General features: G+C 37.4%; 1 long non-coding RNA gene across 10 annotated transcripts in view; it reads right to left on the bottom strand.

The window, feature by feature from the left end:
- LOC308631583 overlaps positions 1-22,246 on the bottom strand; it is a 186,775-nt gene that overhangs the window by 86,901 nt on the left and 77,628 nt on the right. For all 10 annotated transcript variants that reach the window (XR_014018263.1, XR_014018264.1, XR_014018265.1 and 7 more), the window contains exon 3: positions 6,102-6,224. This is a non-coding gene — a long non-coding RNA (uncharacterized lncRNA). The remainder of the gene's footprint in view (positions 1-6,101; positions 6,225-22,246) is intronic.

The raw sequence follows: 22,246 nt of genomic DNA, 5'->3' as shown, positions 1-22,246 counted from the left end.
AAACCAACTTCTCAAACGTAGAAAATACTAGAAAAAGAAGGCAGAAGACTCATTTCGATTACACATCTCAGAATGTATGACCAAACACCAAATTTCAAAATTAATATTTCTTTTACCCTTTTTAGATTATAACATCCTTTTTAAAAGTTTTTAATATTGAAAAATAATCATACCCTTTTATCAGTTATAAAGCATCATAATTTAATGATCATAATAAACACTTGTTCCTGCAACTAAGTTAACTGTAGAGTTGAAGTTGGTTGTTAAACATGGTGTGTTATGAGAAATTAATGGGATAGCAACATGAAGAAGTAATGAACTTGGGTGACTTTTAAACACTAATATAACCCCTATGGAAAACTCTAATATATTTGCAACAACAATTTACCAGGTGCATTTTTTAATATTTTTTGTAGTCCTCAAGCTATATTTAACTTTGCCATTTACAGCCATACTTCTTAAAATTAAATTTTTTAAAGATTTACACAAGAGCTACAATGTCACTGGAAAGTCTAATGTCCATTTTTGTAGAAAATGGTGTTCTGGAACATTATGCATTGGATCTGCTGCAGAAACTTTCAACCAACACTAACAACTAATTATTGATGCTGACAATTTGAATTGTAAACTATTTTATGCTCATTTGTTTGATTTTCATAACTTTATCTTTTATATATTTATTAAAAATTGTATATATTTAAAGTGTACAATGTGATGTTTTGGTATATATTACACACAGTGGACTCATAACTCAGTCCATCTGATTGAAACATCAATCTCTTCACATAGCTACCTTTCCTGTGTATATGTGGTCAGACATTAAGATCTACATTTAGGAGATTCAAGATGGTGGGTTAGAGGAACGGTGCATTCCTAGTTGCCCTGTGGCTCAGGATTCAGGCAGTAGTAGTACAGCTTCCCAGTGAGGGGTTAAAAGAGGGTTTTCACTAAAATTCAATATTGGACAGTTGGAGTATCTTAGAGACTTGGAAATTTGGGTGCATTGAAAAAAAAAAAAAGAGTATAGTGGAGCCAAACTGGTTGTAACAGTGACAATGCTGATTCACCAAGAGGGAGGGAGAATACAGACAAGCACAATGGACGGATTTGCTTCAGAAAAATTGAGATCAGTAAAGTAGTCCAAACAATTATCAAGAATACACATAACAATAAATCTTGGTGAGGATGTGAGGAAAATGTGCACTCATACACTGCTGGTGGGATTGCAAATTGGTGGAACCACTATCAAAAGCAGGACAAAGATTTCTCAGAAAACTTGGAATGGAACTACCATTTGGCCCAGTTATCTCACTCCTTGGTTTATAGCCAAAGGACTTAAAATCAGCATAATACATACTTTGATGTGGCCATGTCACTATAGTTGCCAATCTGTCAGGAGTCTGGATCTCAGAAGTCTTACCACTCTTAATTAATGTAGTGTTGGGAATTCTAGCCAGAGCAATTACACAAAGGAAGATGATAAAAGGGATAAAAATGGGAAAGGAACAAGTCAAATTATCACTGTTTGCAGATGATATCCTAATACTTAGAAGAGCCAAAGAATTCCACCAAAACAACTGCTCAAGCTATAAACAATAAACAAGTTTGATAAAGTGGCTGGTCACAAAATCGACATTAAAAAATGAATGGCTTTCCTATGTAACAAAAATGAATCTGCTGAGAAAAAAAATCAGGAAAACAATTCCATTCATAATAGCCTAAAAAAATACTTAGGAAGAAATCTAAAAAGGAGGTAAAAGTCCTCTACAATGAAAAATATAGAACATTACAGAAATAAATTGAAGAAAACCTCAAAAGATGGAAAAACCTCCCATGTTCATGGATAGGAATTAATATTGTTAAAGTGATCATATTAGCAAAAACAATATATAGATCAAGTATAATCCCATCAAAATACCAATGACAATCTTGACAAAACTAGAGAACATAGTCCTAAAATTCATTTGGAAGAATAAAAGACCTCGAATAATGAAACAATCCTAATCCAAAAACATAATGCTGGCAGCATCACAATACCTGACTTCAAGTTATACTACAGGGATACAGTAACACAAATTGCATGTACTGGCATAAAAACAGATGGAAAGACCAATGGTACAGAATAAAAGACAAACCACACATCTACAGTCATCTGATCCTTCACAAAATCACCAAAAACATACACTGGAGAAAAGATAACCTTCTCAACAAATGATGCTGGGACAACTGGTTATACATATGTAGAAGAATGAAACTAGACCCTTATCTCTCACCTTGCACAAAACTCAACTCAAAATGAATCAAAGAACAGAAATTGTACAACTCCTGAAAGAAAATATAGGCTCAAGACTCATGGAGGCACAGGCAATGACTTTCTCAATAGGACCCATAAAGCTCAGGTAATAATTCCAAGAGTTAATAAATGGGATAGCATCAAATTAAAAAGCTTCTGCACAACAAAGGAAATAATTAGGAATGTGAAGAGATAATCTACAGAATGGAAGAAAGTCTTTGTTAGCTTCTCCTCTCACAAAGTATGTAAATAATTGAAAGAATTTACGTCAAAACACCAAACAACCCAATTAATAAATGGACAAATGAATTAAACAGAGACCTCTCAAAAAAAGAAATACAAAAAAAAAAGTCAATATCATTACCAATTATGGGCTGGTGCAAGGTTTGTTTCTGGAATAAGCCATTCTTTGGATTAGTTTCTAAACTCTCTCTCCTATGCTCAGGAGCCCTATGTTTCTGTGCTATACAGGAGCTGAAAGAACCTTGGAGAGACTCTGGGCACCCTGAAAGCCAGGAAATGCTTCCTCAGAATGTGGGGTATGTGGTGTGACCTGAGGAATCATTTCATCTTTACTTTAAACTATTTCTCATAACTAATACAAAAAATATTTTGTTCTAAATATTGCCCACTATTTGCCCATTTGCCATCTTTTGCCTGCCCATGTCCCGTCATTTTCCCACAGACCACATGCTATTTTCCTTCATATGGCCTGTTGCCTATTGCTGCCTACAAGTCCATTGTCAGGGTATCTGCAGGTTTCGTTACATGCAACCGCTGCCATCTTGGGATACAGACCAGGGCTTCACAATGGGAACATGGGCCAGGGCCTGGAAATCTATTGTTGGGATACCTGCAGTTCTGGCTGCACCCGAAGTCATCCTGTTGGGTATGCTAGTGACCACCATCAGGCTGCCTCTTTGCATAGTTGCCCCTTTGTGTTAGGGCATCCCTGGTGGTCTCTCTGCAAGTTGGAAAGGCATTGAGATCTTGGGATTGCAGCAAAGCAGAGGCTGGGGAATCTGAAGCCCAGATCTTTCACATTGCAGCTGGGTCTTTGTGGGTCAGTCTGGGCCTGGCCAGCCTATGGAAAGCCAGAGACTGGGGAAATTTCCCAGTGGGGGAGCACATGTTGGAGAAACTGGAAAGAACCAGGCTCTCTCCAGCTCAGTGAGTCCTGAAGTGCATGGGGACTGAAATGGCCAGCTACAATGGGTGGGAAGAGTGGAAGAGGGTGTGAGGGCATCTTCTATTGGCTCACCCAGCCCAGCCAAGTGATCTATCACCCACTGGACAGGAGCTACCATCAGATTTCATACAAGTGCACCTACTGGTGGAAGAGGGAAGCTAAGAAAATTTTTCAAAGCTAATAGAAATAATTTTTCAATTTTCCATTGAGACTTTCCCCCTTTTTATTTTGCCATCTCTCACATCTCTACCATCATTGAAACCAAATATTTTTATGCGTTAATTTATTAAGGAATGGGATGTCTAAATAGTATTTTACATTTTTGTTGTGTATTCTTACATTTTCACCTTTAAAAAAAATCTGTGTATATTCTTTTCTACCCTAAGAGGCTTATAGGACCCCAAATGTACAAAATTACAGCAGACTCACACCAAAGCACATTATAATAAGAATGATTAACATACAGAAAAAGGATAGAATTTTAAAGGCTGTGAGAGAAAAATATCAAATTACATATAGAAGGAAACCAATTTGGATTTCACCTGATTTCTCAACCTAGACTCCTCAACACCAGGAGATCCTGAAATAATATATATCAAGCTCAAGCTCTGAAAAAAAAATAGATGCCAACCAAGAATTTTATATCCAGCAAAACTAAGCTTCAGATTTGAAGATGAAATAAAAACCTTTTATGATAAACAAAAGTTCAAAGACTTTGCAACTATAAAGCCTGCATTACAGAGCAGTCTCAGCAAAATATTCCATGAGGATGAAATGAAAAAATAATAATAAAAACCAGCAAAGGGAGGAACTAAACTAAAGGAAAAGTCAATCAAAGGAGAAACTGTCAAATGAAAAACCAAAAATAAACCACAATTACCAGGAATACAAATCATATCTCAATAATAACCCTGAATGTTAATGGTTTAAGCTCATCAATCAAAAAAACATAGCTTGGCAGATTGGATTAAATCAAGAATCAGGTGACTTGATGAAAGTGTTCGATGTTAACACTCAAAGACCTCATGCTGCAAAGGCCTGATTTAACCACAAGTAATTCTATTAGTCAATAGAAATAAATTAAAACTGAACATTTAAATGCCCCTACTTCATTGTTCCAAGGCACAAAACCCATCTAACATCAAATATCTGCAAAGTTGCTTGCCCATTGTTCTTCTACTCTCCCCTAATTATTGTAGTCTGTTTTAGCATTTATATGGCCACTGCTGGGATTTTAAATCCTTTTTAAATGTAAAGAGTGCATGATTTGGTCTGACAAAGCAGAAAATTTCAAGTTTAGAGAACAAGAAAAGATTCTTCTCGGTGTTTTCATCAATGGAGGTCTGTGATCTTGTGATAAAAACAGAATCAGCAGCTGCTAAAGAAGACTCAAATGTTTGGGCTTCTTTTTAAAGTTAATTTTTTCCAAATAAGATGTCAATCTAAAGGGGCAAAATAATGAAATCAACTACCTAACATGAAAAATTACAAATCTGGGGACTGGGAGGGTACCTCAATGGTAAGCCCTTCCCTAGCCCATGCAGGCTGTTGGGTTCTCCCAGAGAAAAATAATTACAAATTTTGATCTAGTGAGAAGACAACAGCCACAGTGCTAAAGAACTCAGTGTTCCTTTTTAAGAAGTTAAAGGAAAGGCAAGCAGGAATGTGGTAGATACTACAGAACAGCATTAGACTCTACCGCATGTTTCAACTACCTTTACAAGATTAATTTACTAAATGTAATTTTTGCAGCATGTAGGTGCATTAATGAAAAGCTTAAATTCATTAAAAGGATTGAAATTGTGTTGTATCTGAAATACAAATCAGAATAACATGTTTTACTGGTTTGATTCCTGAATGTGATATGCCCATCATTCTACCTGAAGAATTAATCTGCAAATCTGAACTTTTAAAGGTATGTTCAAGGTCATAGCCTGAAAAAGGGATACAATAAAATGGTCAGGCTGCAATATGAATAGAGTTCATCAATCACCATCTTCCTACTCTTTTTTCCAAAAAAACAAGTCAAATTCTTGCTGGTGTTCAGTGAAATAAATGTCTTTTATTTCAGCAGAAAATTCACTAAATACTTCCATACTGGGAAAATTATGCACATATCTATGCATTGCCATATATTTTCTGAATGCTTTCAAGACCGCTTGCCATCCTCTGAGATTTCCCAGGTATAAACTGAACCCCTGAGGCTGAGAAATGTTTAGTCACTTCCAAGGTCTCCTACCTGTGACAGAGACTTTGTTATTTGGATTCTCCAAGTAAAATTCCATCCATGAGTCACATTTTCCAGAAAAGACATCCATCCCCTATATCTGCTTTTTGGGAAATGATCAATTGGGTGAGGCCAATTAATCTAGCTAAGGTATACCCAAAGATAAGGGAAATAAACCGTAAGTAAACCATAGGAGGGAGATATAAAGTCAAAACTCTTGTAATCAGTCCTCTTAATTATACCACCCTTGCTAGCTAATCAGCCATTGACGGCCACACTCAAAGAAAACACCCTCCATCATTCAACACTATCCAGAGAACATTGAAGATGATGATGATAAGACCCTTGGGCTCCCTTTACTTTAAAAAGGAAACTTAACACTAACAACTAACCTGATGGCTTTCATGGATCAGAAGTTGGTTTGGTCAAGGTGTTCACTTGCCACCAATGGAAGTCATCATCTTCAGCCTGAATATATCCACATGTGCTGTATGGTTCCTCAAAGAGGCAACCACCTAAGATGTCAAAGAATGAAAAGTAATGACCACCAGACCTCTTCAATGAGCTGTGATAATTACACCTACTTGATGCCAAACTGGATCTGATTTGATTTAGCCTTTGTTACTCAGGATCTGTGGATTTCACCATTATCATACATTTGCTAAGTATGGCTGAGTATTAACCATGCCTTGCCCATACCACTATATCATGTTGCTCTCCAAAAGAATCTAACATCCATAGAAGACAACTGAAATGAAGATCTAAGAAATTTTAAAATTCACATTTTTCAGATGCATAGGAATTTTAAAAATTAATTGTACATGTAAAACTTTAATAAAACTTCCCTAAGCATTCAATATGTTTTCAATTTTAAAAAAATTATATCATTTGTCCAAAAAAACAGAGAAATGTTTTCACCACAACATTGGCACAATGGTAGAAGACAAGATGCAATACAAATTATGGATAAAATACAAAATATTCTTCAAAGGATCATTCTAAAATCTAACACAGGAACCTCTTTCATTTTAATATTTCAGAGATTTGGAGGGTCTCAAAATTAAAAGAGATTATAAACTTACTTTATAGTCCATATAAGTTTTAAAGGCAAAAAGAATTTCAAGATTAAAAATGTGTTAAACATTTGCTTAATTTTGCTATTAGGAATGAAGCTATTTAAATAAGGAAACAAAAACAATAGAAAATGCAGTGTATGCAGAGCAGTTCATGTGTTTCAGCATCAAAAGCACTCATCACATTGATGATTGTAGATTTCACCCCACATCCTCTTAAATGTCTGTTACTCTGAATTATTATACCATCAGATCTTTATCCACATGTTTCCTGGGTAACACAAGTAATTATATCAACCATATTAATGACTCTGAAAATTCTAATCATTATATAATGGATAATTAATATTATTATGTAACCTATTACTTAACAATAATTAATATACTAATTACATGAATTCAAAAATATTAATTATAAGTGTTTGCCAATGAGAATTAAGATCTAAGTCAAGAAAACACAAATTTAAGAATATTATTACATTATGTATGTAATGTATTCCTGATCTCAAGAAGATAAATTAAAAAGAAAACAGTGTTGGGGATCACCTGATCTAACTTCCATACAAATGCTCAAGTCAAATCTCCTGAACATTCAGACAGTCTTTGAAGAGGTGAGACACTCAGAATCTTGTAACATATACTTATCACACAGAAAATTCCCCTTAAGGGCTGGGGACATAGCTCAGTTTGTAGAGTGATTGCCTCTCATGCACAAGGACCTGGGTTCTGCCCCAGCAAAACAACAACAACAACAACAATAACAACAACAACAATACCCTTAAAAAGACCCAAATATGCTTCTTGAGATGGAAACCCATTTATCTTAGCTCCACCCATGAAGAAATGGTAAAAATCTCAGCTCTTGCATGGGAAATACGATCATCTGAAAAGAGTTGTCATGTTCTAAGTCTTTACGTCTCCAAACAAAACATGCTTTGCTCCCCTAAAATTCCTCCTACTAGATGGGTTTCAGACTTGTCAGTAGCATGACAGCTGTTCTTTGAACACTGGTCCAAAAGACCAGAATTCAACCAGCTCATTCCCTTGACCTCTGCTCTTTCAACAGCCTGTGCAAGGTGCTGGTCCTTTCTGAATTGCTGGGTGCCTTCATAACCATCATCTATTCCATACCTCTGCCACTGAATTGTTTTTTTATTTTATGTAATGAAGTGATATTTCTGAATTCAAACACAGGACTGTCATTTCATCACTGTCATCTGTGGAGAGCTTTCAACATACTGCCCTGTTGCTCAGGTACTAGTCATCCTACCTAAATTTACATTACAGTTTGAGCATGCCTAACTAGAAAATCCAAAATCTACCAAAATCTGAAAATTTTTGAGTATCAATATGATACCACAAGTGGAAAATTTCACACTTGACTTCATGTGATAATGGGTCACATTCAAAAGGTAGGTGCACTAAAAATATTGCATAAAATCATCCTCAGGGTATGTATATAAGGTGTATGTAAAACATAAAAGAACTCTGTGTTCAGACTTGGGTCCCATCCCCATAGCATCTCACTATATATATGTGAATACTTCAAATTTTAAAAAAATCCAAAATCTAAACCATTTTTTGTCCCAAGCACTTCTGAAAAGGATTCTCAGTCTGTATCTGAAAATAAAGTAAGCATGCTCTCAATGTTTGCTTCTGATATGCTATTAAATGTTACATAGGGCAGAGTCCAGGAACTTTGAACTGTTTTAAATGGTCTCTACCAGCTTTCTAGACTTTTCTTAGTCCTTAATTCCAGGCATGAGGATGAAATCCATTCACTGACTTCAGTAACATCTCTAACACTTCTAGTTTCAACTAAACTTTCTTGTGGAAACAGAAAATTCATTATAAAAGATAGATCATTAAACTCAAAGTTTTACCTTGACAACCATCAATCATTTGTATTCCCTCTTACTAGGTTTTAATAAGGTCAAATGCAAAATGGATTCATTGAATGCTAACAATTTTCCAATTTGGGTTAAGAAATGTTAGAAGATTACACAAATATTTATGGTATTTCCCCCTACCTTAGTTGCAATCCCTAATTTTGATATAGAGAATAGCTTCAGTACTGAAGGGATAACCCCAACTAGAGTGGCATGAATAATAGTCCATAAGAATGAAATAATCATAAATTTTTATATAAAAGAGACCTCAGTGGAAACAGCACAACTGTGAAAGTTCTATTGTGCAATCTTAAAACAGAAACAATGATAAACACCCACTGAACAGCAAAGGCTTGTTAAAGATCTGGTTTACAAGTCAGTTGTTGGCACTGAAGATGGACCCAGATACCAAGGCATAGCACATGTGGCTGAGAGCAAACCCAGAAGACAAATACAAAGCCTGTGAGGGGATACAAAGCTGTTTTTATCACTTGAAAGGAAATGTAAAAGTATATTATGGTTCTTTCTGGACCCATGTCTGATTATTGAGCCTCTTGAAAATAGAATCAACCATAGAATTTCCAATAGCCCTAGAATATATATACCCCCATGCACAACAACATTTATTGGTGGGACCATGAAGATAGCAAAGATGATTTTTTTAGCTAAAATAATATTAAAGGAAGTGACAAAAGAATTGAAACAACCAATTAAAGAGAGAACAATTGATGTTTTGGTTTTGATTTTCATGTAAATTGGTATAATAGCATAGTATACATTTTCTGGAGTCAAACTCCCAGACATCTTTTCATGAAAACTGCAGGCTGTAAGAACAGGTATCTGAAAGGCCATGAACAGGGTAGGAATTGTGCTCAAAAGCAATACTGATTTGAACTTTATTTTTCTTGCCTTTGTATTCCCTAGAGCTGCTCCCTGCTAAGCACTGAGTGAACACCTCTTAGAAGAAGAGGCAATGAATTCCCCCAAATTCAATGTAGGATCTGGCTGCATTAATTTTTGCCTGGAAGTTTTGAAAGAAAGTGTAATGTAACATCCACCTAAATAATAAAACCAATCTTTATATAGCCCCCCAAAATACCTCACCTGATTCTTCTGGGGTATCCCAAGATAAAACAGCTGCAAAAGGTGACTAATCATTGAATATATTCACTTTTTATTATGGTTGAAACTATAAGCCAGTTAAGTGTTAATGAAGTTTACACAAATTATGGCTTTCAAACTTTTTATTTATCCTGGCAATAATTAGATGACAAGTCTAGTTGCCTATAAGAGTCACTCTTAATTTATTAAAATAAAATGACAATATTTTATTATCATTTGCATCCTGGAGGGAATTTGCCTTTCTTCTTTCTTTGGAGGAGCATAAATGACTGCAACAATAGTATGAAATCTTTGAGATATAAGATGTGAAGAACTGGCCTGCTTTTACCCAAAATGGAACCCTCTGAGATCTTTCACATCATCATTTTATGTCCTACTGAAACTCCAGGCCTGGAGAAAAGACAAAGGAAGACAAATTGACAAAGATTAGGGCCAACCATTGAAAGATGTTTTAAAACATGTTTTTGATTGTGAGCCAGTCACGCCACCCTGACCCAGCCCTCCTACGTGCACTCTTCACTAACCAAATGTATCTCGACTGAGAGTGTGAATATTTTATACTGTGTTCCACCTGGTTTTGCAAACGGGAGCTCTAGATTCACTAAACTGACTTCAGGGTTTCTTCAAAAGTTGCTTCTTGCATTCTCTAAGATTTGGGAGTGAGAGACGCTACTTAAGAATGTTTACTTAGCTCAAAGTTTTAATCAACCCTCAATATGTGAGTACACAACTAAGATACTCAGAAAAACTCCTGATCTACAAAGATCTCTGGTACTGACAGCTACTATTGCTTCAATATGGACCTAGTGTCATCTACAGGATGAATCCAGGCCCTTCATCTAAATGCTATCTAAGGGACAATATGATAATTATTTTTTTCTTCACAACCAGTAGAAGACTCTTGTATCAAGATGTTTGATTCAAAGAACTCACTGCATAACAAAACCATACAAAAATTTATATGTATCATCTCATTGAATTTTCTTAAAGACCTATCTGTGTACCAGTTATCAGCATATATTATACCTCTCAGGTCTATATACACTTTTCATCACTCGCTCTGCAAAAATGTGTCTAGGCCCTTTATCTAAATCACCTGTCCTAATAGGCAAGAAGCTATGATTCTCAGTAGAGGGTATGTGAGAGACTCTGCACGAAGGAGGGATGGCCTCACTCAACTCCCTGGCAGGATCCTCAGCACACCATGCAGGAGCCTTCTCAGAGACTGACTCCTCCAGCAACAGCAGCCTTCCCCACACATCTCCTGAGGTTTGCAGCAGTGGGCCCCCTGGAATGCATCCCATTCACAGTTTTCTCTGCCCCCTGCTTTCCCTCCAGAAGGCATATTCCTTACAAGCTTTGCAGGTACAGCCTGGTAGTGACTACTCTGCCATCTGGTAGGTCATATCCTGTCCTGGGTCACTGGGATTGCAGGTATACACCACCAGTTCTGGCAAGTTCATTATTCTGTAAATTAGATTTTCCCTATTCAACTTACAGTACTGTTTTTGTCTCTTGACTGGATCCTGACCAATATGTTCCTAGTTTTACAAATGGCAGTTTTGGATGCTCAGATATCTCCCCAAAAATATCCCGCAAATTTCAGTTCAGGGCTAGTAGTTCAACCGAGGTCTGCATGTAAATTCCATACTCTTTCCAGTCTATTATTCACCTACATCCATGAAATAAGTAAACAACACACTGACTGTTAAATGAAATGCATTGTAAATAAGCTCCTGAAAGTGCTGCTTCTAAGAAGCAGTGGAGTGTTAATTTCATAAACTTGTAAGATAAACACACATTTTGAATTGTTCTGTCTTTTACAGGTTAAAATGACTTATATACCCTAGGCAATCATTCCTATTGTAATTATAGTCCATTTAAACTCATTTTGTAAAAAGACTATAAGACTCTTTGAGAAGTTTTCTGGAACATTTTCTCATTTTTTTAAAATAAAGAATGACCCCACTTAAGGCAGCTTTTATCAAATGCACAAACTATTAAATGTCTCTCTTCATAGAGAACACAGATCAAAAAATAGTGCTAAAGTACCCCCCGGAAAGAATGACTATTTTATATTTATTTATAAATTGTATACATGTAGTACTCTGCATATGCTGATTATGACAAGTGTGCTTGTAATTGACTTTTTAAAGAATTACTAGAAAATATACATATAAGATGAGATTCAGATATTTTCTTTCATTCATCAATGGATTTTACTATATTCCTTAAAAGCAGCAAGAAGTAGAAAGTCTTCTAGAGGTTGGTGCTTGAACTAACTTAATAATTTAGTCATAAATATCTCTCGGGTAAATAAGGAAAACAAAAATATCAGAGCTGGATCAAAATGTTGCTCTAATTTTCTGCTAAGAAAGCCCTAATCAGTCATTTTTCTAAGTTGACTATTCAATATCCTACATGGAAAATGATCCCAGATACTGGTCAGAAGTACCCAGGAAATTAATGAAAAACAGAATTTCATTTAATACACTCCTGGCAGTTTAATATGATTTATTAGCATAAATCATTATTTGGAATAGCTGATAAAGTCCTGAATTCACCAATGGGCAGTGCAATCAAGTCAATTATTTATGTTCAAAATTTAAAACACCCAGCCAATAGTTTGTGTTTCTTAGGTTCTGATTAACCTAAGCTTGCCTAAATAAAAAGCTTCAATGATTCAATGAACTTTTTTTTTTACTCATTTACAATCACTGAGTAGAATAGACATATAAGGAAAAATAAATATAATTTCATATATCTTCTTGGAAAAACATTCATTCCTTTTGCTATCATTAGGAGAATTACTCTATCAGGTAACTTGTACAGCTGACTGTACTGAAGGGGATCAGGGATCTGGGGTATATTAAGTCCTGGATCTGCTAGTTATATGGCTCTTGCTCCCTGAACAAGAAGGAGATGAGCAGTCCTCACAGTGGAGGTGCACTTTATCTAGATGATTTCAGTGAAGAAAAGGGAGGAGTGTGAGATAGGGAAAAGTCAATCTACTTGGTCCAGGAGCCTAATAGTCATATGTCCCAGAAAAGCTGGAACTGAACAGGTGCTCCCTCGATCTCACCCAGTTGGTTTCTGTTCCTTCATGCCTTTCTTAGCATGGCATCCTGTTGGGGTCAGTGTTAATTCTCAGTGTTAAGTTCTGAATGTTTTACTAAAACATAGGTCCAAACTCTAAATCACCTAACTCTGTGTTCAAACAGGAAAATATATTCCAATGCCAAGGGGACCCTAGAGTGGCCCTGTTGAAATTACTGAGAAACAGTATGCTAATCATCAATGCAGAATTTCCCTAATGGGTTTTCAGGGATAATTTTGACCATGGGAAAATCTCTGAGGATTTATGCTCTACATAATATTTGGTTCCTTCATAACATCTATCACCTATTGCCTGGGAACCTGAGAAGGTTGGACTTGGCGATTTCTGTGAAAGTATGGTCATTGATAGAAGATGATAAGCATCAAAGAAAGTCACAGCTAAGTTCCTGTTTCATAAGGTATGAAACAGGAAGAAACAGTAATAGACGTGTCTTTATCCGCACTGCATTGGTTGGGTCACCTAACTCTCTGCCCAACATCTTATGCCCTTCATTGTGTCTCCTATCAGTTTCCGATCCTCCCCCACAATTTGAGTTTCAGCTCAGTTATCCACTAGATTTGAACCATTCCCTCATGTCTGCCCCTCTAGTAATCCCACATATTCTCTGAAAGCTGAATTTTATGAATACATAGCTTTAAATACTCTCCCTCTATTTAAATCTATTCATCAGCTCCTTACTGCCCATGGGATAACACTCAAGTTTTATCATGTGACATATACTATTTTTCTGATTTGACCCCTTCTACCTTTTCTATTCTTACTACTGTTTCCACTTAATTTTACACTCTGGTAATTCCCAGCTATCTCTTCATCTCCAATGACTGTGCTGCCATATGCTCATGCAGTTCCTGCACCTACTCAGGGTTTTCCCCACCCTGAGCCCAGAGTCTACCTTGAAAACTCTCAAGCACTAATCAAATCCCAGCTCAGAGGCCATCTCATATAGGAACCTGATATTTTTTAACAGATAAAATCAATCCTCCTTCCTTTGGACCACCACTGCAAAATATATCAGTCTTCTTGATGTTCTTAGAGTTCTACTGTGGGGCCACAGAACTGGACGTGTTTGTCTTCTCTACTGCACTGTGAGCTCCACAGACCAGCACAAGGTTTTTTGTTCATCTCCATATCCCTATCCCCAATCCTAGAAAAATATTTGTAAATCATTAAATACCTGCTGGACTTAACAAAATTGTGTGAAGTTTTTTTTGTAATACAGGTAAGAACAAACACTGCTTACTGGTCTCTTTGTTAGAAAGAAACACTGAAAAAGAAGGATCTAATTTGACAAATTATTCTATTTAACAAATACAATGGAAGAAGAAATCTTGATTCTAGAGTTCAGTCTCTTCTTTCTCTCCCTCTCTCAGCCCTAAGGCTCCTAAGGACTTGGTGCCAGGCATTAGGTCAGGCACTGGGGATGAAAGGGGAGTGGACTAGAGAGACAAAGGATGAAAAAGAAGTCCTTGTCCTCAAGGATGTTAACTCTGGGAACACCTGGAGTTAAAAGGGGAGGGAATTCAAACTACTACAGGAGCCAAGGGAAAGAACAAAAACTCATTCTGAAGGTCTCCTTTTCCTAAATAAGATAAAAGATAAAAAGAAAACCAGAGAGTCAGCAACTAGATATAAGAATTTACTAGATACCCATGGCCTACTATTCTAAGAATGAAGCTGCCATTTGGCAGACCTCAGCATAAGTCAAGGAAAAGCACAGGGATTTTGTGTGTATCCTACTGGAGCCTTGGTTTAATGCCTCAGTCAGTTGTGTTTGGTTTTAGGTTTTAAACATAAAAAGAATGTGAATGCATCTTTCAAGTTTATGAATCATAAAAGTAGTTAATGCTTACCCAATATCAAATGTCTCTACTCACCATAAAGAAAGAACACTTTAAAGAAAAGTAATTTGTTATATAATTTTTAAAATTAGGAAGCTGATTCCATGCAAAATTCTCCAAGCTTAGAGCAATACTCACAAGGCATAAAAACTGTCATGAATCAGCTTTCCTAGCAGTTATTTCGCTAGCTGATCAACCAGTTGCTAAAATATAGGAAACTAAGGACATTAACCCTTCTCAAGATCAATGTAGCTGGAGTGTATTTCTTGTTCTAATTGAGTGGTTATTTGATATTCTGTTTATCTTTTAGTGGACATTTTACCACTGACTAAAGACAGCAAGCCATCTGAGAAAATGGCCCTGGACCAGGAAGGAGGAGTCTGGGTCCCAGACCTGCCCATGCCTGCATGTGGCTTCAAGTAGACAACCAGGCACCAGAGGAAATGTGATGGAAAGAATATAACCTGTCACCAGAAAGGATCAAAGTAAGTCCCAACCCCGTTTACTTAAAAGCTTTCCTCATCTTTTCATCTATAGAATGAACTACCTTCAAGAATAAGGATTAAGGGCTGGGGTTGTAGCTCAGTGGTAAAGTGCTTGCCTAGCACATGTGAGGCCCTAGGTTCAATCCTCCAGCATCACATAACAATAAATAAATGAATAAAAGTTATTGCGTCCATCTACAACTAAAAAATATTTAGAAACAAACAATAAGGATTGAATGATTTTACATATATGCAAGTGTTTATGTATACATATATTTTATACTGTACCTACCTACCTACCAATCCACTTACCTACCTAGCTAGTAAAGGTTTTCTTTTCTTTACAGTCCAGTGTCCTGTCTATGAAATAGCATGGATGTATTATATCATTGTTTTTCCAAAATGTGATTGTCAGAACCCTCTGACTACTTTTGGAATATCTGCCCACTGCAAGCCCTTCAAAAACCCTACTTCTATAGATATATTCAACTTTCATTTACCTTTCCTTTCTTTAAGTCAGAGTGTTGCTATGTTGCCCAGGTTGGCCTCAAACCTGGGCTTAAGTGATCCTTCTGTCTCAGATTCCTGAGTAGCTGGGACTACAACATCCTCCACTGAGCCTGGCAGAAGATTCCATTGGCTACAAAACAACTGGGCTACAAAAAAGTTAGTATTTGTCAATATCTGACAACTTCATGTCTAGATTATCTCAAAATTCTATCCTAAGACCTCACAGTCATTTCTTTCTCTCTTCTCTTATTGATTCTTTATTAACAATACAATGGAGGTTAAAATGTGTTGTTGTGTATTAAGTATACTTCTGGGGGAATGATTATGATATAAAAACAAAATGAATAAAGTTAATAAATAATATAAGCAAAAAAGATGGCTGAGCTCAATGTTCAACCATGAAGACAATGATTAGGAGGAGACAGAAGGCATTCCACTGACAGAAACATTAGCCAAGGACCGGCCAGGCTCCTGATCTGTGAAAAAGCAAAGATTACAAGGTCACAGGACAAAGTATCCAGTATTTTCAATCCTGTGTGGTTTGGGACCTAGTTGGGGTGACTGTTCCAATCTGAAATGATGAAATCACATATGCTGAAAGGATCACCTAACACAGGAGGGTGTGGTGGCACACATGTGTAATCCCTCAGGAGGCTGAGATAGGAGGATCACAAGTTCAAGGCCAGCCTCAGCAACTTTGTAAGGCCCTGTGTAACCTATTGAGGCTCTTTTCTTAAAAATAAAAAAGGCTGGAAATACAGCTCGGTTGTAAAGCACCTCTTGGTTCAATCCCCATTACAAAGATAGATAGATAGAGAAGGGGAGAGAGAGAGAGAGAGAGAGAGGAGAGAGAGAGAAACCAAACCCACCTAATATGACTTCAACAGCATTCTTCTTAGCTTAGTACTAACATCTAAAGTTATTTGAGGGGACTGGGGTATGACTCAGCTGTAGAGCACTTGGTTAGCAAAAACAACAACAAATACAATTCAGTCTACAGCACAGAGGCTAGATACCTAAAACTCAAAGGCTGCATATAAATGGATTCATACTGTCAGTCCTCTAACCATATCCACTCCAGAAAGTATTTATTTAGAGCTATAGTGCACAGGTCCACACAAACAACCCACAAGTATAAATAACTAGATGTTAAGTATTTTGTACTTTTGACAAAAACTACTTAAGGTCATTTGACATATGAAAGATAGGTGGGGAATAGGTCCCTCCCCCACAAAAAAAAAAAAATAGAGAGGCAGGGGAAGAGGGAAGTAGAGGAAGAGGAAAAAAAACTTACTCAGTGTCTTCATAATAAGCTTGTTGGAAAGAGACCTACTGGGGTCGAGTCCTATATGCTTCCAGAAATGATTCACTGGGATATAATTAACATATAGCCTGGTGTGTGGTGAGTTCCATTTATCATGAAACTTCCTTTGTTTTCATATGGCTGACCTATGAGAAGCTGTAGTCCCTGGGATAAGTGACTCACAGGGCCACTACACCATTAGTTTAACAGTCTGAGTTTAGTTTTTGTTGCTGTTGCTGCACTGCTAGGGATTGAACCCAGAGCCTTATGCATGCTAAGTAAGCACTTCACCCTGAGCTACTTCTCAGCCAGCTGCAGTGTAATTTTATAGTTGATTATACATGGCCTGGATCTTTCTTTCTTATGGAATGCTCCTTAAGCTTGCGTTTGGCCTTGGCCACATTGGATTCTCACCTTTAACAGTATCTAACCTAGGGCAGGCCCCTTGTGTATAGAGAATAAATCTTTGTAGATCCATATAAGATTGATCAGTCTTATAGAACAGTGACCTTTCATGGGGCCATAAATTTGTCTAGAGGAAGCTTCATATACCAGCTCAAGCTCTGAAATGTTCAAACCAATAATGAAATGTGGTCTTTCAAAGCCACAATTCCCAGCTGGTGTGACCAGCAGAGAGCTCCATCACAGCTACTGCTGGGAGACACATGTGCCACCACAGAGTCCCTCTGCTAGAGGCGCTGCGTCCCATTTATAGGAGTGAATCTTCCACTATCAACAGCACACTCATTTTACCCTGGGTTCAGGAGAAATGAGGGAACATGTACCACTTTTCAGCGGTACCCTTAACTGATGTAAAATTCATGGGTTAGGAGTAAAAACTAAGTTGCATCCATCACAGCTTCTTCCCGCATGCTCTATAGATTTCACAGAGATGTTTATCACAGAATTGCAGAGATGACCTTAACCACAGGAGAGAAAAATGTGGCTCCATTACTAATAATTCTCAATAAATACCTTCATTCTACTTTGCTTCTAGATATTGCTAACTTCAGAATTAAAAAAAAAAAAAAAAAACTAGAGGGAAACCAGAAAATTTAATTAGGTCAGAAAGAGAAATGTGGACTTGAGTTGTTTCTTGGGGGGGAAATTATTATAAATAAACTGTTAAATTAGTAAATCCACTAAACACTGTAAACTCTAAACACTGAAATATTAACCCAAACATAATCCTGACTTACAAATTGAGTGGTAAGCCCTTGCCTCCCTCATGTGTTTACAGGAGAGTCCCTGAAAATACCTTTCCTATTCTCGCCACATATTTCCTTAAAGATTAGTGACCTCAGTAGTCCTGCCATGGTCTTGCTCTCATTCTGTGTTGCATGCTTTTCTCTGAGCTCAGTCATTCTGAAACTTTGGGGAGCTAATGGACCTCCTGGAGAAACTAAAAAGAGCTGGCCATGATCTGTCTCCCCAGCACAGATGTGTATCTATGCAAACCTTACAATTCCTCGGGTTACAACACTCTCAGGGACAATGTGGCATTTACTCAAAGGGAAGTTCACTGGCCACCTGCATCAGAATTGCTGGGACCATTTATTACTACACAGATATTGAGCCCCAGTATAGATTTAGAGAACCAAAATTACTGGGAGTGGGGCTGAAGTTTTGAATTTAGGATACTTCCCCAGTGATGCTGCAGCTGGATGAGGGGAGGATGATCCTCTGCTATGGCTGTTTTCCTATCCTCTCCAGCCATCATCTGGTACCCAGATTAGTGCCCAGTACCCTCTCCACTCTCTGAGGAGCCCGAACTCTGCCATCTCTGCATGACTGGTGGGCATCTCCACTGGTATACTGTACAGCCCACCAACTCTCCTCATACCCACACCCTGCACATGCAACCCCACTCCATACACATCAGGATCTTGGACTCTCCTGTTCATTTACCTGGAGGCACTTCCCAGAAAACTGAGACCACTGCCATAGAAGGTACTAGCTCTCTCTCTCTTCCCAGGTCATTAGCTCTTCACTGAATTCCCACAACTCTCATATAGAGGAGACTGTCCTTCTCACCATTGTTTACAGCATTTGGCTTCCCAACAAGGCTCACAATAGAAGCAGCACCTGCTACTGGGTGCATAGGTGTCAAACCTTACCTGTCTGTACTGAGATGAAGGCTATCTACACGGGAACATCCCAAATGCTAAAGCTCAAAGGGACCTTAGGTACTGCCCAAAGTGTTAAACAAATATGGAAAATAAGGCCTGGGCATTTACCTGACTTATCAAAGCAAGAGATTCAATATCCAGTCTCTCGTGATGCATACCAGGGCATTGTTAATGTGGGAAGAGATACTGAAGCCCAGGATCCTGACCCTCAACTTTAGTTAGGAATACAGGACAGATACATGACAAAATAGAATTCAACACTGACAAGAACATGCTGAGGCTATTTCAAATGAGGAGAGAGTAGGGAGAATGCACAGGCGATTAGGTATTTAAGGTGTGTCTGGCAAGCTAGGTCGACTTTTGAGGCACAGATATAACATTCTAGAAAGCAGAGTGTTGTGAGAAGCCACTATGCTGGCATGAAATAAATGTTTATCTCAGCACAAATAATATCAAAGAGTGGCTGTAGATGAGACTACAGGTAGCTGGGAGTGTGCTGTACTAGGCTGGGGTCCATCCTGGCAGAAATAGAATTTTCACACTGCTATGTACATAATTCAACATGGCCATCATAACAGCCTGGTATCAAAGGAGGGCAGAATCATTATTTTCTCTTACAGACAAGAACAGGACTTGGAATGAAGTATCTGGCCTGTAGTCCCAGAGGTAGACAAGGCAGAAGTGGAACATGACTCTTGGCATATTAACCCCAAAGAAGCATGTTTTCCTCTTGGTATAATTTGTATAAAACCTCACTAGGATGACAATTTCACAAATGCTCCTTATGTATCTACTACATAAGGCAATTGCATTTTTATTAAAATAGGCACATTAGATGTCATCTTTGAATTTTTAATTTTTTTTAGTTGTAGATGGACACGGTATCTTTATTTATTTTTATGTGGTGCTGAGGATCAAACCCAGTGCTTCACGCATGCAAGGAAAGCGCTCTACCACTGAGCTACAACCCCAGCCTGTCATCTTTGAATTTTATAGCCAAAGAGCACTGACATCTCAACACCATTAAAGAGCCTTTATAAACTTATTTAAGTGAATATTTATAAAAACGGAAAGAAGATAAAGAAAGAGAGGCATGGAAAATTGAGATTAATTTCCTCAAATAGATACCGCAGAAAACTCAAACTAGGAACAACTATCAATAATGCTACTGAATGAATCAATCCTGGACAAACTGAGCATGCTAAGCAACAGCACTTGGAGAGACAATGGATTACACCAGGCAAGTTTACAGATGCCTCAGACTAACTGCTTGTTTGCTTTTTCAATTCGAATCAGAAGCATAACTAGAGAAACCTAACTTAACATTGAACGCAATCACCATGAACCATCAAAAAAGCTCTCAGGGGCAGGAAGTAGCTCAGGGATGGAGCACCTGCCTAGCATGAGCAAGGCCCAGGGTTTCATTCCAAGCAGGACAAAAAAAAAGAAAAGAAAGAAAGCACAGACACATGGCAAGGGTGCTCAGAGATCAAAATCTCTTCAAAATTGAAAAGAAATGGTAATGCACCCCAGCTCAGAACTGCTGTGCTAGAAAGGAAATTAATATCAAAGCTGGAACAGCAGCTTTAGTCCCACACAGTATGATGGAGAAAATGGTGTTTGGCCCAACAGTACAAGGAAATATAGGAGTCTCATAGAACAGAGGAAATGAAGACAAATCTTACAAAGAATTCAAAGTAGAACAAAGTTGTTCAAATTATCCCTGGGCAAGGGAAAGATTAGGGAGAGAAGAAGTTTTTTATTTAAAAGTGTATGACCCAAATAGTATTCACAAATAGATAATTTAAGCTCTGATTGAGTTTATATATTTACATTAATACTACTTATATTTGTCTATGATGGGAGTTGATTTTATGTTTCTCTAATTTCTAAAGATGTTGAATTTTTATGATTAATGCACACTCAGATATATCCTGTATAAATTGGCAGTTCAAGGATCTTGCCTAAATTTCTTTTGTGGTTTCTGGCTTTAAAGAGAAGAAAATATATCCAAAAAAGCAGATACTGTTTGATTTCAGGAAAAGAAGATATACTCTTAGTTAATAATAATAAAAAAAATCATTTACATTTTTTCCCTCAGTATGTATTCCAAATTTCTTATTTATATTATAAGTATAGGTTTTTCAAATAAGATTACAGAGCTTATCTTTGAAAATTAGAACAGAAAAAAAAAAAAGAAAAGGGTATGACCACAGGAGCTCCTCAGCTTACAATTCCATATTATTCAAACCTCTACCCCAGCCTCCTGCACAGCGAGGAAATTGTACACACGGAGGAACCAGCACAAATCAAAAGTCTGAAGAAGACACAAATATTGTAGTAACCTACCACTCTGTGAAGACTTGGTCACACTTTGGGCCAATGATATGTATGAAATGCTACATGGAGATGAGGCAGATTGTGTTTTCAATCAGTTCAAAAGCCAAATGGCACAGTTAAGAATTTAAATTCTTGTACCTGTCTTCAAATTCTGTTTTTACTTTGAACCCACATTCAATGAGCTATGAAGCCTGCGCCTACTCCTCCATGTGGGTCATATGCATGTCCTTGTCCTCTACTGGAGCAGGAAGGCCTTCCCTGTCCACACCCCAAGAGGCTGGGCCACCACTTCCTCATTCCTCTTCTCATGTAGACAAAGCCATGCTGAGTCAACAAATCAAAATATTCAACTCCTCCAAGGACCTTCAAAATGAGAAACCTGGAAAATTTATCACTGCATTAAGGCAAAAATATTCCAAGTCCTTTCTTCTACTTTTTTGAGATACACAGCACATACCTGCTATCGATACTCACACTGCACTTCAGAACTTCTTGGTCCTATCCAGAACTACTCACAATAGCACTCCAGAACTTCTTGGTCTTATCTAATTGTAACTTGTACCCATTAATCAATCTCCCTCCCCTCTGCTTTCTCCAACCTTTGCTAAGGATGTTCTCAACTTCTATGAGATCAACTCTTAGATTCCAATGGTGGTGGTATTTGTCTAGACTGGCTTATTTCACTTCACATAATGATCTCCTGTTTCATCCATGTTACTGCAAATGATAG

The sequence above is a fragment of the Spermophilus citellus genome (genome assembly GCF_964194105.1).
Source record: "Spermophilus citellus genome assembly, chromosome: 12".
NCBI classification, from domain to species: Eukaryota; Metazoa; Chordata; class Mammalia; order Rodentia; family Sciuridae; genus Spermophilus; species Spermophilus citellus.
The sequence above is the reverse complement of the archived record's forward strand: the minus strand, read 5'-3'. Positions and strand labels throughout refer to the sequence as shown.